The sequence below is a fragment of the Pseudopodoces humilis genome, chromosome 4, assembly GCF_049639895.1.
Source record: "Pseudopodoces humilis isolate 2021_Gansu_Grassland_sample_001 chromosome 4, ASM4963989v1, whole genome shotgun sequence".
Classification (NCBI taxonomy): domain Eukaryota; kingdom Metazoa; phylum Chordata; class Aves; order Passeriformes; family Paridae; genus Pseudopodoces; species Pseudopodoces humilis.
The window spans coordinates 22,440,697-22,455,106 of record NC_142203.1 but is presented as its reverse complement, the minus strand read 5'-3'; positions in this window follow the sequence as shown (position 1 = coordinate 22,455,106).

Below are 14,410 nucleotides of genomic sequence, written 5' to 3'. Positions count from 1 at the left end.
AAAATTGACCAAATTCTGATGGGTGAGAATGCTTAACAAAAGTAAATGCATTGAACTTAAAGTGAGTTAAAACTAATTGTTGTCTTTATTAAAAAAAATATTTTAAAAATTTATTCTGTGGGGTCCACATAATTAAAAAAATTCCCAAGAATCACAAATTATTCTGAGCTGGATGATCAGAAAAAGGTCATCAAAGATCATCAAGTCATGTATGGCCCACACAGAGATTGATCCCACAACCTTGGCATTGTTAGCACCATGCTCTAATTAACTGGGCTAATCCTAGTGGCTGACTCCTATGACTATACTTTATGGAGAACTTTCCATGGATGCCAATTCTACCTCCACCATTAAACTGATGACCTCTTTTCTTATGTTTTATAGGTGTGAGATCAAGTAAGTCATGGTCAGAAGAAGATTTAGTATGGATCTTCCTTTGGCCTCCACACCCACAGTGTTTGAGAATGTCAAATTGTATATCTTAATCCATTACTGTCTTTCAAGCTTGATTATTTTATCAAATGAGTATATTAGTAGAGAGGCTTTTTTTCTAAAAGAGTAGCCACTTAAAACTCTGAAGTGTCAATTATATTTCCCACTCCTCTGAGCTTCTTGAGAACTTCCCATTCTGCATCCTCACCAGAAGCTGTATTTCAAGAGGTGGAGTCATTCCGACAGTGCAAAGCAGATGAGAGGACAGAAACAAAACCACAACCTCTCAGTGTCTCTCACTGCCCTACAAGCATGTCATAGGAGTGGTATCCATTAAGCCAGAAGAATTACTTCGCAGTTATGTGGCCCACAGATCATGTATGCTCTTTGAACAAGAGGAAACATGACAGCAGGGCCCCATTCTCCCAGATACATCGTATTTACAAAAAAGAATGGAAACTAGAAATGGTGAAGAAATTATCATTCTTCTCGGTTCAGTAATAATGAGTGAAGTACCAAAAGAACGAGGAGCAGAGCAACAAAGAAGTCGAGGCAGTGGGAAACAGAGAGTCATAATTTTTACCATTCAAGTTCTTGGTGAAATTTTAGATTCCTAAAGTACTCATGCAACACTCGCAGTCAAATGAATTTACATATTCTTCCAGTATTGTTTCCTGCTATTGTTAATTGGCAAAATGCTAGCATAAACGGATGTCTCTTAAAGTGCACTTCAAAATTCAATTTCATCTGCAGAATCTTAAGACCTTGGAAAATATGATCAATAACTTAATTGCAAGTCATTTGCAGTTTAATGAAGTCATACTCAGAGCTTGACTTCTACAAATCACTAATACAGATGTTTCACATGCACTCACTGCATTATTTACAGAACTCTGGTTTTCAAATAAAAGTCACTAAAACCATGCTTTGTATTATGCAGTTTAAACCTACTGGAGGATATCACAAACAATGGTAGCAGACAATTTAGGAAAGAATGCTTGAAGTTGACCCATTAATTTAAATAATTTGAGGGTGCATTCTACATTGCTTCCCACTAAGGAAAAGGAAAAAACACTATCCAAAACACAGAGGAAAATGACAACTGAAATCTTGAGATCTTGAAAATCTCACACGCACAAAACTTTTTCTTCAAAAAAAAGTTGCTTGTTTTCGTTGAAGTAGAACTGACTTAATATATATTACTGTCAAGTTCGTCTAAAAGGATTCTTTCATAAATACAACCAGGTGCTAGCTCATCAGCTTGACAGGCATTCACAACTCAGCTGAGACCTGCGTACTCAGAACGATCTGGATATAGCATCTTTGTGACCAGGAAAAAACAGACCCAAATTCCACCACACTGTATCTTCATAAATTTCTGGTGCCAGCTTTAGTCACCTTTCTCAGAAAATTTGTTAAATGGATTTTTAAGTGCATTTTGTAAGATTTTTGTTCATTTTCAACCACCAAGTAGAAATGACAGCTTAGAGGCTCACACAATCCTACGGTGTCCACTACTGTCTTTGCTAGAATGTCTCGCTCTGTTTCCATTATTGCTATTCTAAATGTGCCCCATTTCAGTCACCACAGCACACAAGAACAAATCTTTCCTCACCATGAATTTAAGAATGAGTCCTTTTTTCCAACTGTCATGGGTCTTGTCTAACAAAAGGACTTTTTGTACAGTTAAATTACTGCTACTAGATTCAGAATATTTCAGGTTCTTCAGAATGGACTGCTACAGCAATGACAAGCTCTGTAATTGGCCAGGAGGGCCCTACAGGGCTTTGCTGCTATTACACTGCCAGTTCCACTCACCTACAAAATATTCATGTTTCAATTTGTTTGGATTCCCTCATACTTTACATTTAGAACAATGGTCATTTATTTTCTGTCCCACTTTCATTTGATAGGAGCAGTCTTTACAGGTGTCATCTCCCTTTTGACCCTTCAGGGTTTACATCAAGTTGTCACAGTTTCCTAGTATCTGCAGCAGTTGTTACAACACATGCAGCTGTTTTGGCTATCATTAAACCAGTATCAGATCTTATTTAGTTTAGATTATTTCATTACTATGGAGTCGCAAAGTCCCTTATTTATATTCAAAACATTAATACTTCAATGTTCAGTTATATTCCAGTCAAAATTTAAAGTTTTCTGCAGTCATTAGGGGGTTTAGGGTAGAAGATTAAAAACTTTGGAAATGTTTCTCAATATTTTTCTACTGATTTAATAGGAAATTAATTTTATAGCACTTCAGAAGCAATGTCACCCAATACATTTCAGTTAAGACAACCTGATTTTCTCCTCAGCATTTCAACAGTAGTTACATTCTTGTCCAGCCTTTCTCTATACAAAGTTCCATTCTCAATCATGCTATAAAATGGTTGACTTTTGTTGAATGACTACGCAATTTTTAAAACTTCAGAAACATCCTTTCCTAAAAAGACCGAAGCTGAAATTACCTATTTTGTTTCATTATGGTTCCAGTCACACACTTTTAGAGGATCTTCATCTCTATTACCAGTTCTTGCATGAATCATAGCTTAAAAAATTGTATTGATGTATTACACAGGTAGGATAAGTTAAAATGCTGATAATTACCCTTTGCATATGGCAGAAGTGATCACAGTACATCCACACATCCATGTCTACATTTACTTTGTCAAGTCAATCCCAATGCTAGAAGATCACAAAACAGTTTAGAGGGCTCTACTATGCCTGAAAATCTGCCCACAAAAATGAATGAACTGAGCTGTTTTGCTCTAAAAACACTTTCACAGAAAGCAAGCCTGAAAAACAAAGTTTTACGTGATGTTTATTTTTTTTTCAAAGGAATTTTAGCACTTGAAAGCAGATGGTTACTAGGAGTACTTAACACTGTTTACTGTAATCATAGTCATTTTTATGAGAAGGAAGTAGCAAAATAATAACAACTCATTTTGGTAAAGGAAATTTCAGACAAGCAAAAGATTACAGCCTGTGGGAGGAAAATACATCACAAATTTGGATGTTCCTTAAAAATAAAGTACATTTCAGGTAGAAAGCAAACTAGGGAATGGGAAATGAAGAAGAAAAAAAGAAAATAGTAGCAAACAAAATCAGATGTCTATGAGGTTTTCAATAATGATTAGCATGAAAAAGAATCTTTTTCCCTGAACAGAGCTCTATAAAATCACTCTGACCTGTAAGATGTACCCAGATGAAAAGAAAACACAGAAATGACAAAAAATATAGAAAACATCAGTTCTAACTTGGGTGGAAATGTTGATCTGCTGGAGGACAGGAAAGCTCTACAGAGGGATCTCGACAGGATGGGCTGAGGCTGTTTGGATGAAGATCAACAAGGCTTTTGGGCTGCAAGTTCTGCCTTTGGGTCTTAACAAGCCCAGGCAGTGCTACCGACTGAGACAGAATGCCTGGAAACTGGCCCAGCACACTGGCTGACAGAAGCTGGACATGAGCCAGTGTGTGCCCATGTGCCCAGGAAGGCAAATGGCATCCTGGCTTCTATCAGCAATAATGTGACCAGCAGGAGCAGGTCAGTGACCATACCACTGCACTGGGCACTGGTGAGGCCATGCCTTGAGTCCTGTGTTCAGAGCCCTCTCTCCAAAAAAGACATTGAGATGCTGGAATGTGTCCAGCAAAGGGTGGTAAAGGGTCTAGAGCACAAATCCTGTGAGGAGCAGCTGAGGGAGCTGGGGATGGTTATCTTGGAGAAAAGAAGGCTTAGGGGAACCTTATCACTCCCTACAAGTATCAGAAAGGAGGTTGTTTCCAGACAGGGGTTGGTCTCTTCTCCCAAGAAACAAATGACAGGACAAGAGGAAATGGCCTCAGACTGTGCCAGAGGAGGTTTAGGTGGGGTTTTGCAAAAAAAAATCTTCCCCAAAGGGGTTCTCAAGCATATGAACAGGCTGTTCAAGAAAGCAGTGGAGATACCATCCTGGAGGTATGTAAAAAACTTAAGTATGGTGCACAGTGGTATCAATTAATGTCAGACTTGGTAGTGTTAGACCAATGATCTTGTGGGGCTTTTCCAACTTGAATGATTCATTGTTTCTAAAGAATGATTAAGAAACAAAAACAATGACTGTTGTGAGAGAAAAGAGCAGAAGAGATTTGATGTAACTCTCTTTTGCAAAATGCAATTGCAAAGAAAGAACTTTTTTTTCCAAGTTTGAGACAAAGGGTAGGGTTGAATGGTAGTAGAAGTGATTAGGTGAGTTATGAAGAAAGCATGTCCAGAGGAAAGCATAGAGAAGAACTGGAATAAATGGAGAAGGTTGTTATATTTCTGCACTTGGAAACAAAAACTTGGAGAAGGAACACCCTTTTTTGTATAGCTTTGGGAAAACAAGGCTCAGTGCACAGCTTCTCTAACCCCATTCAAGCAGTAGATTCCTATTTCTCTCTGCTTCACAACAGTTTCAGTTAGGCCACTGAGCCAAACACTGGAACACAAGTTTTGGGATCTTAAACATTGTTACATGAAATGATTAGGTAGCAATTCTCAACATGGTTTTGTGCTTGGTGCTTTTATACATCAGATAAAGAAAATTTGGCCTTTATTACCACAATCCAACAAAAAAAATGTGAAAATATTTATTGCCACTTACCACTTAAATAACCAGAATACAAGCTATGGAGAAGCAGCTTTAAAATTTCTATGAACAGAAGCTAATTTTCTCTGCTTAAAAATTCAGTCTGAAAAAGTTCACACCAAAATTTGAAGATCAGTGAAAGGATCCCTCAAAAGTCCTTACAAGAACAAATAAAGCACACCTTGACAAAAGTGCTGAAATCACTGCAGTAGAACCAACCAATTCAATTTTGCCCTGATTATTAGTTTGTTCCTTACCAAGGAGCTGGCTTGCTAATTTACAATATTATCACAATAAAAATTATTAAAAATATTGCAATAATTTCCAGACTCAGAGTGAAAATTACCAGTTCTCTTTCACTCTTTCTTAAAAACAGTTGTTTAGATTAAAGGACAATGAAACACCTAGTAAAGACAATTAAGTTCATCTGCTGTCAGAAATGGAATGAAGTGCATTTTTGATGGTCAGCATTCACATGTATTACCGCATAAATCAGCATACAATTACACAGTTATAGAAACATCAAAAGACATTTTTAGAGACGTTGTCATGGAACATTGTGGGGGGTTTTCCATATCACTATTAAGAAATGTTTTATCATATAATTTGCTTGAATATGTTTATTCACATTTCCTCATTAAACAGTTTTCCTGCTCAATAAACTGATTTAAGATACACTCTGTATACAAAATACAGGCAGAAGTGCTTGCAATGAAAAGAGATACAAGATATGAACTGATTAGGAGTATTAGTAAAGGTAAGTAAATCAATCTGCCCTCCCCTATCAAAAGGTATTTTTAAAATAAATGCAGTTATTCATGTAACAAAAAAAAAATGCTGTGGGTGTATTAGGCTGACAAAGCAATCCAAGTCATTGAGCTCATTGGAAGAAAGTGAGAATCCTCCTCCTGCCAGCAGCTGTTCATCATATTTAGCCATCTCTGGCTATTCATATTAGTATTAAATATACTCCTGTTCAATTGGGTTCAGTCATGTTTCCAGTTTTTGAATCTATTCTTTTCCCCTACGTTAAACAAATCTAATGATTCCTATCCATAGCAAATGTGGAGCTGATGAGCAAATGGATGATAAAAATTCCTATTATTCCTTTGTGCTCATCTCTTCCACTTAAGATTCTTGTCATGCCCTGGGCATTCTAGCTGTCTGGTACTGTTCCTTTATTTCCAATTCCAGTGCATTCTCTGCTGAATATTTGTCTGTCCAGAACATTTGGTTCACTGCCTAGTACCAAGCAAAATCTGCTTGCAATGTAAGAACATGTGGAGAAATTATGTGTTTTTGTCACACCCTATTAAACGGTATTCAAAACACAATGCCCCAGAAAGTAAATTGATTGTAGGTTTTATAACCCTTTTCAGGCTAATGGAAACAATTTAGTACCATGAACGAAAACATTGCTAGTGCAGCTGTGGGAATCTTAAATTGCTCAGCTCAGCAGTTCTGTTCCGGCTTAAGTAGGATAAAGTAGTTAAAGTTCAGTTAGATTCCATTCCCCTGGATCTTTGACAGATCATTTCAGATTAATGTCTTCAAAGTTTTCAACATGCCTTGTAAAAGACTTTCTGAAGAATTCCTGGTTTAACTGTGTGGGGGCAGTATGAAGGAGCTGTAAGAATGGGGAAGAGAGGGGAGGAGGGGGCAGGAATGTCCTAGGGAAGTTTTCAATCATTTTGTAAAGTGTCTTGAGCCATCTTAATCATTTTTTAAAGTGTCTTGAACAATCTTTTTCTTCAGTTTGGTTTTATTGGCAATATGGGTGGGTGGGGGGTGGGGGGCAGAAACCACAAACAAAACAAACAAAACCCAAACAAACAATCAAAAGACTACCAGTTTTCTTATAACTTTTGTAACATTGCCAAGATAACAAAAGTCAGCAATAAAGAGCCAAGATTGAAAGTCCACACTTAACTCCACTTTAGGAATCAGTTGCAGCTCCTTAAGGTCCTGTGATTAAGGATCTTTTCTTAAGGACAGAAATTTTATCCAATGTTCATTCATATTTCTTTATTTTAAACATAATTTTGTCTTAAAGCTTGATAAGCAAAAGGAAAATGGCTGCTGGAGAACTCCACACTGCACTGTACAAAACAAATCCACTACCTAGCCACTTATGAGAAGAAATCATTCACATGGGTATTACCTGCACTGTACTACAAGAAAAACATCTGTGAATATTATTTGACAAATTGATTGCTAAATGAGCCATTAGCTTGCAGGGTTTTTGGATTGCCTTAGGAAAGGAGGGTGCTATACAGCACAAAGGCTTACAGATGCAAACCACTGATTGGAAAAAAAAAATTGTTCCAGAAGAAAAGCTGCAATAAAACAAGCCTAGCATGAAAACCTACGCTTTCTAAAAACTAAGCCATTTATGAGAAGCAGTAGTAAAACTGCTTAATTCTTCTATGCCTCTGGGGAGAAATCTAAGCCTTTTGAGAAGTGATGGAGAGAAAAATGAAGCCAATGGTGTGTTTGTCAGTGAGAGAATGCTGTGGAAACAAAGTTAGTAATTTTACCATTCCTGCTTGCCAAGAGCTGACAGGTGTGTAGTTTCTTATTGTTCTGAAAGGCAGCCAGAAACCACAGTTTAATATGCATCTGTGTCTTCATAGCAGGGGAGAAAACAGCTGTCTTTCTTGCACATGATACAAGATGATAGAAATATTGAGACATTCTCTCTCCAGTATCTTTACCATCATTTTCATGGCTTCTTTTGATCTTTCAACAAAGCACATAGCTGGAAGGAAAAAAATGCCGCAGCCCAGATCAGATCAGACTGATATGGTAACCTCTGCTCCCACAAACAGTTATTATTTCACAGAGCCTCATCACCTCAACGAGATTTTTTCACATGAACAAGGGTTGACAGATTAGAGTAATATTTTTAGCACAACAGATCCAGACTTTCTACAAAAAAAGTCCATTAAACTTGTACATAAAAAAAACACAGGGAAATACCACGTTATTTCAGATAAATATGAGTTAATAATTTCCAACTATTCTTAAAGAATGACTCCCATAAATCCTTCAGTTTTAAAACTGCTGAGAGATGTCTGAGATTAATAAAGCTTTTGAACACAAAAGGTTTCCTTACACAAGAATTATGTGTGTTTTTCTGTAATATGTGGCAAAGCAATCTTTTAAATCCTAATTCCCTCAGGAAGGTAAAAAATATGAATATGTTACACACACACACACTGTACTAGACACAATAATTTGCAAAAATACTAGGCTATGTGGATCAAATTTCCTTTCTGTGTAGAAGTGCACTACAGTGTTAAAAGCTCATGATAACTCTCTGGCATATTGCCAGTTGAGTATGCATAAAATGCCTGCATTGTGTCCAGACTTGTATGATTTGATAATCTGACAGATGTAATTTAAGCAATAAGACTTGGACATTCTATTTTTACCAGAATGTGAGAGGATGGATTAGCAAACTCCCTCTTCAAACATTTGGAAATTTTGACACTCTCAGGAAAAGAGTAATACTTTAGGAAAATACTTGGCTTGACCAGCAAGCTTCTAAAAGCTCAGCAAAATGTCATTTAAGAGAAGGATCCTCTAGGCCTATGTCATACTCAGATGCATACACTTCTTACATCAACATGTTAAAAGTGTCAAACAATAAGACTCAATTACCAAAACATTAGGAAAGTCAGAGATAAGCAGAAAAATAATTCTCAGACCAGGAGACAGAGGTTTAATTTTTTCACTTCATTGACATCAGCCTCTGACACACAAGGAAGGAAGTGATTTCATTATCTAAAACTATTTTTGCACTGAATTTCAATACAAGCAAGAAGCAAAAACTTGATAATTTATTCTGCTGGATAAAGATGATCACTGAATTAAGACTTAAAGAAACTCACACACTGAAAACTCTTCTACCCAGTCCCCCCCAACAGTTATTCGCTGCATTTTTGATAGCCCAACACAAATCCAAGCCTTTAAGTGCTTGTCCAAGAAAAACAGGTACAAGATACCAGTATGCATGATCCTCCCTTTCACAGTGCACCTAGAGATGCAATGAGAACATCTCAACAAACAGAACAAAAACAGATTCAGAATTACTGCTGTGAAATTTCTTCTCACAAAGAGCTGTTCTGATACACTTCATATTCCCCAGGCTTGGGAGGTAGGTCAGACTATTAAGTAATAGATTGAAAGTAAGAATTACCCTTAAAAAATCTAGTAAAATAAATCCAAAAGAAAAATAAAATATTCATATCCAGTGCCTCAAATAATTTGCATAAAACACATACTATCTAATTATTTTTTGAAATCAAGTTAGTTCATTAAAATAACAAATGGGAGAAACTGCTTCTTCCACAGTTTTCCTTTCTGTGCTTCTCAGCACATGACAGCACAGAAATTCCAGCAGACTTGACATGTATGTGTGTCTGACATGTTTAAAGTCAGATGTGCCCTGGTATGGTTTTGGAATGTGGACAAGATACGACCTAAAGCTGCAACATGATGTCAGATAGCTTTCTGTAATTGTCTAGAAAAGTCTATGAAAATAAATAGAAAGTCTAGAAAAGTCTAGAAAAGAAATGAAAGAACATACTTGGTCCTGATATGGCTAAGCAAGTCAGCTGAAGCTATACTGAACATATCACATTGATCCTGAATGCATCACATGCATTACCTATCTCTCACTGTATCATCAGCAACATGCCAATTATTCATGTTTAGAAAAGTAAAGAGGCTGATTGCATTCTTAAACTTCTTATAATTATGTTTAAGATTGTGGAATAATAATTACTTATCAAATGCACTGATGAATGAAAATAAAGGACTGTTAGCCATTGTTCAATTGTTCAATCTCATCCTAAAATCACTGGGTGGTAGCCACTAAGTACACAACAGCAATTGAGCAGATAACAGCCTAAATTAGAATGTTAAAAATTAGTCATCAACTGTCATATTCTTGGTGTAGAGAGACACCAAGAGTACTTAGAAGTAGTTAGAAGACTGCCTCTCCCACAGAGACCTGTCAAAGTCTATTCCATAATGCAGGAGAAATATTGCACCTACAGAGATCCTTAAGATCCAGTTAAACTACCACCAGGCCTGGTTTATTTCACCATAAACAATGAGTAGGTTTCCCAGGATTGAGAAATCCTATTCTGGTGTTCCCACTACTACAGATGTCTTTCTATATAAAAAGTTCTCAAGTGTCCTAGTTCAAATCTGAATCTATATATTATAAATAAATCCACATTTGACAAGAAAAAGCCAAACCAAACCCAAGCATGAGTGTCTCACTTTCAACCAGAATTTTAAATACACTATTTCCTAATATGAAAACCCAGAAGTACAGAGCTGAACATCTACATCCAAATGCACAAGAGGATGTGAACATATTCACAAACTCCTCCTCAAAACACAAAAACCAACACTCTACCTGTAAAAGTCACTGAAGGTTAGTTTCTCAATTTTTTCACAGTAGATTTGGCAAAAAAAACTCAGAAAGCAAGAGGAATGTATGGTTTCATTGCCAAACTAATCCAAAATCAGCTTTAAGGATTAAGGTGCTTTTTTAAAAAAAATTTTGAGCAAGGTAAGCCTCTTGTATAGTGGTGCCACAAAGGAACAGAAATGACTGACATATTAACTTTTAAAATCTCGGTTTTCAAACTGAAAAGAATGGTCAAATAAGAATCCATAACCCTGAAGAACAAGAGTGCAATCCTGGAGTTAAGTGACTTCAAGGACAACAAAGTAAAGGTAGTTTTTGTCACACAGGTGAAAGCATAAATGGAAAATGCATTTTTTGTGTCCACAAATCTCAATTACAAATTAGGCAGTGCAGTGGAGGTACTTACAATATCATGAGTTGGAAGGAATTCATGAGGTTCACTGAGTCCGACTGCTAGCTCCACATGGGGAAACTTAAAAATTAAACCATATCTCTCAGAGCATTGTCCAATCACTCCTTGGACACCAACAGACTTGCAGACATGACCACTTCTTCTGGAGAGCTTCTTCTAGTCCTTGGCCACCATCTCACCATCTCTTTCCAATCTGAAGAACCAGTATCCAATCTGAACTTCCAGTGAAGTATCTTTAAGCCATTCCCTTAAAATTTGCTACTGAACACCAGAGAGAAGAGATAAGCACCCCTGTTCCATACCTCTTCACAAGGAAGATGTAACTGTAATGTGCACCAGTCAGTCTCCTCCAGGCTGAAGCTCTCCTTAGCCACTCCTCATGAGTCTTGCCCTTTAGTCCTTGTACCTTATCTGCTGTCTTTCTTTGGACATATTGTAGTATTTTTATATCCTTACATTGTGGGCCCCAAACTGCACACAGTACTGAAAGTGAGACCACACCAATGTTGAACAGAGTGAAACAACCACTTCCTTTGACCAGTTAGCTATAATGTGCTCAATGTACCCAAGGACATGGCTGCCCTTTTGACCTCTGGGGCGCTAACATTGAGATCTTTCTGCAAGGCTATAGCCACCTGTCCCCCAGACTATACGTACATAGAGGACTACACCATCCCAGGTGCAGAATATGACATTTGTTCTTGCCAAAATTCACACAGCTGGTGACTATCTAGCATTCTATTCTATCAAGAGCTAAGGGTATCACTTGAGGGTATCACTGGTTCTTCCTAGTTTAATATTGTCTGCAACTACTTACTGTGCACTCAACTCTTGTGTCCAGGTCATTAATAAAACTACCAAACAGAAGTGGCCCCAAAGTTAAACCTGAAATTGAGGGAAACACCACTAATGACAGGCCATCAGCTAGACGTTATCCTAAATACTACAACACTTTGAGCCCCGTCTGTCAGTCAGCTGTTCACCCATCATATTATGTAAAAGTCCAGCTGTGAGCTGGAAATTTTATACAGAAGAATTCTGTAAGAGATAGTATCAAAAAACAAAATAAAATAAAATAAAATAAAATAAAATAAAATTTTAAAAATAAAATTTTTAAAAATTTAAAAATTAAAAAAAAATAAAAAAAGAGAAGAGAAGAGAAGAGAAGAGAAGAGAAGAGAAGAAAAGATAAAAGAAGAGAAGAGAAGAGCAGAAAGGAGAAGAGAAGAGAAGAGAAGAGAAGAGAAGAGAAGAGAAGAGAAGAGAAGAGAAGAGAAGAGAAGAGAAGAGAAGAGAAGAGAAGAGAAGAGAAGAGAAGAGAAGAGAAAGAGAAGAGAAGAATAATAAAATAAAATACAAAAAAAACCAACCAAACAGCACACATCCACTGTCTTCCATTTTTCCACTAGGCAGAAAACTTTATCATCACAGAATACCAAGTTACTAAGGCATGACTTTCCCCTCACTAACTTATTGTTGCCTCTGACTGATGACTGCATTGTCTTTCAAGTGTTTTTCAGCAGCTCCCATAATAATCTTCTTCAGGCACTGGAATGAAAGTGACAAGCCTAAAATTACAAGGGTCATCTTTCTAGCCATTCTTGAAAATTGCTACCTCCCATTCAAGAGGGATAGGACCTCCTCAGACTCCAAAAACTGATAACTGAGAGAGGTTTTGCTGTGACAATGTCCAGTTCTTTCAGTACCTGGGATGAATCCAATTGGGCCCCATAGAAATACGTAGAATTGGTTGCAGCAGTAAATTCTCCATAAACAGCTGGGAGCCCATCCCTCTTCCAGTCATGATGCTCAGACCCACAGCTCCTGACAGTAAAGGATAGAGGCAAAGGTGGCAAGCTTTTTTTTTTTTTCCTTTTTATACTGACTTCAATTCCAACTGAGCTTTCATCATACAAGTTTTCTCCCTAGTGACAAATAATCCCCCTGTGTAGCCTTACCATGCTTTTAAAGTCCATAAAATTTCTTTTCCACCTAAATATTCAGAATTAGTATCCAGAGTTCAGTGTTCAGTTGCCTATTCTACCTACCCAGCCTTCTGCTGCATGTTCTTGATTTCCAAAACATGGAAATTCCCTTCTCCTGAACTATTTTAAAAGGTGGCTCTTAAAAAGCCCCCAGCATTTATGGACTCAGAAACCCTTGAAAACAGATTCCCTACTAACTATTTCCCTGATCAGTCAAAAGCCTGCTCTTAGTAGTACCTCTGCTGGCAGCCTTTTTCATAGTGCCAAATATCTTAACAGCTTCATAATCACTGTGGCCAAGACAGCCACCAATCTTCACCCATGAGATCACCACCAGCTAGAAACAACAAACCTTGGAGTGCACATTCCATATTCAGTTCCCTTAGCACTGTTATCAAAAGTCATTTTCTATATGACCTTCTTCTAGACCTAGACAGGAGGACTGGGCCCATGAAAACTTTCTGAAGGACAGCAAAGAAGTTCAACATCCTGTGTCTGGCCCAGGGCAACCCCCAGTCTAAGTACAGGCTGATGGATGAAGGGTTTGAGACCAGAGGAGGAAAAGAAATTTGGCATACCAATGAATTAAAAATTAGACATGGCTGGCCATGTATGCTCATATCCCAGAAAGCCAACCATGTCCTGGGCTGCATCCAAAGCAGCATGGGCAGCCTGGTGAGGAAGGGGATTGTGCCCCTCTGCTTTGCTCTGCTGTGATCCCACCTGGAGTGCTGTGTCCAATTCTGGCATCCTTAGCACAGGAAAGACATGGACCTGTTGGAGTGAGTCCAGAGCACAGCCAGGATTATGATTATAGTGAGAAGGAAATGCTGAGAATCGGAGTCATTCAGCCTAGGGAAGAGAAGAGAAGGAAGACTTAATTGTGACCTTTAAATACTTAAAAGGGGTTCATAAGAAGAAGGGGAAGAGAATTTAACAAAGGGCTGTAGTGGCAGAACAAGGACCAGTGACTTAGAGCAGGGGTTTAAGTCCTTTTAGACTAGTAAATCAATGTCAACATCCTGGCTGATCTATAGTAAACTCCCACAACCACATCTGCTTTATTCTCTTTCCCTTTAATCCTTATCCAACCATGTCACTCCCTGCTGCAAACACAGTACAGTCCAACCCCTCTGCCCTGCCCATCTCTCCTGAAGGGTCTATAACCTCCCACCCCAACACTGCAGCCATAGGACTTTTCCCACCAAGTCCCACTTAAGCCAGCATTGTCAGTCTGGGACTGAGCCAAAGTTCCTCTTGTTTATTCCTCATGCTGTGGATGACAGTGTGCAAGCACTTTAAATGCTCTCCACTGGATTTGGTGCATCTTAGAGCAGACATAAAGCTCTCACCTGCATGCTGTCACTTACTGTGCTGTCCCAGAGCTCGTCACCAGTAACCCTGTCCAGACTCACGCTTCTGCAGGGTCACCTTCCCAAGCAATGTCTGTGGCTCCTGCAGGGAGGGCAGCCAGCACCTTTGGCAGTGGAGGACTGCTACACTTGAGTGCAGCGCTTCAAGCAACTGA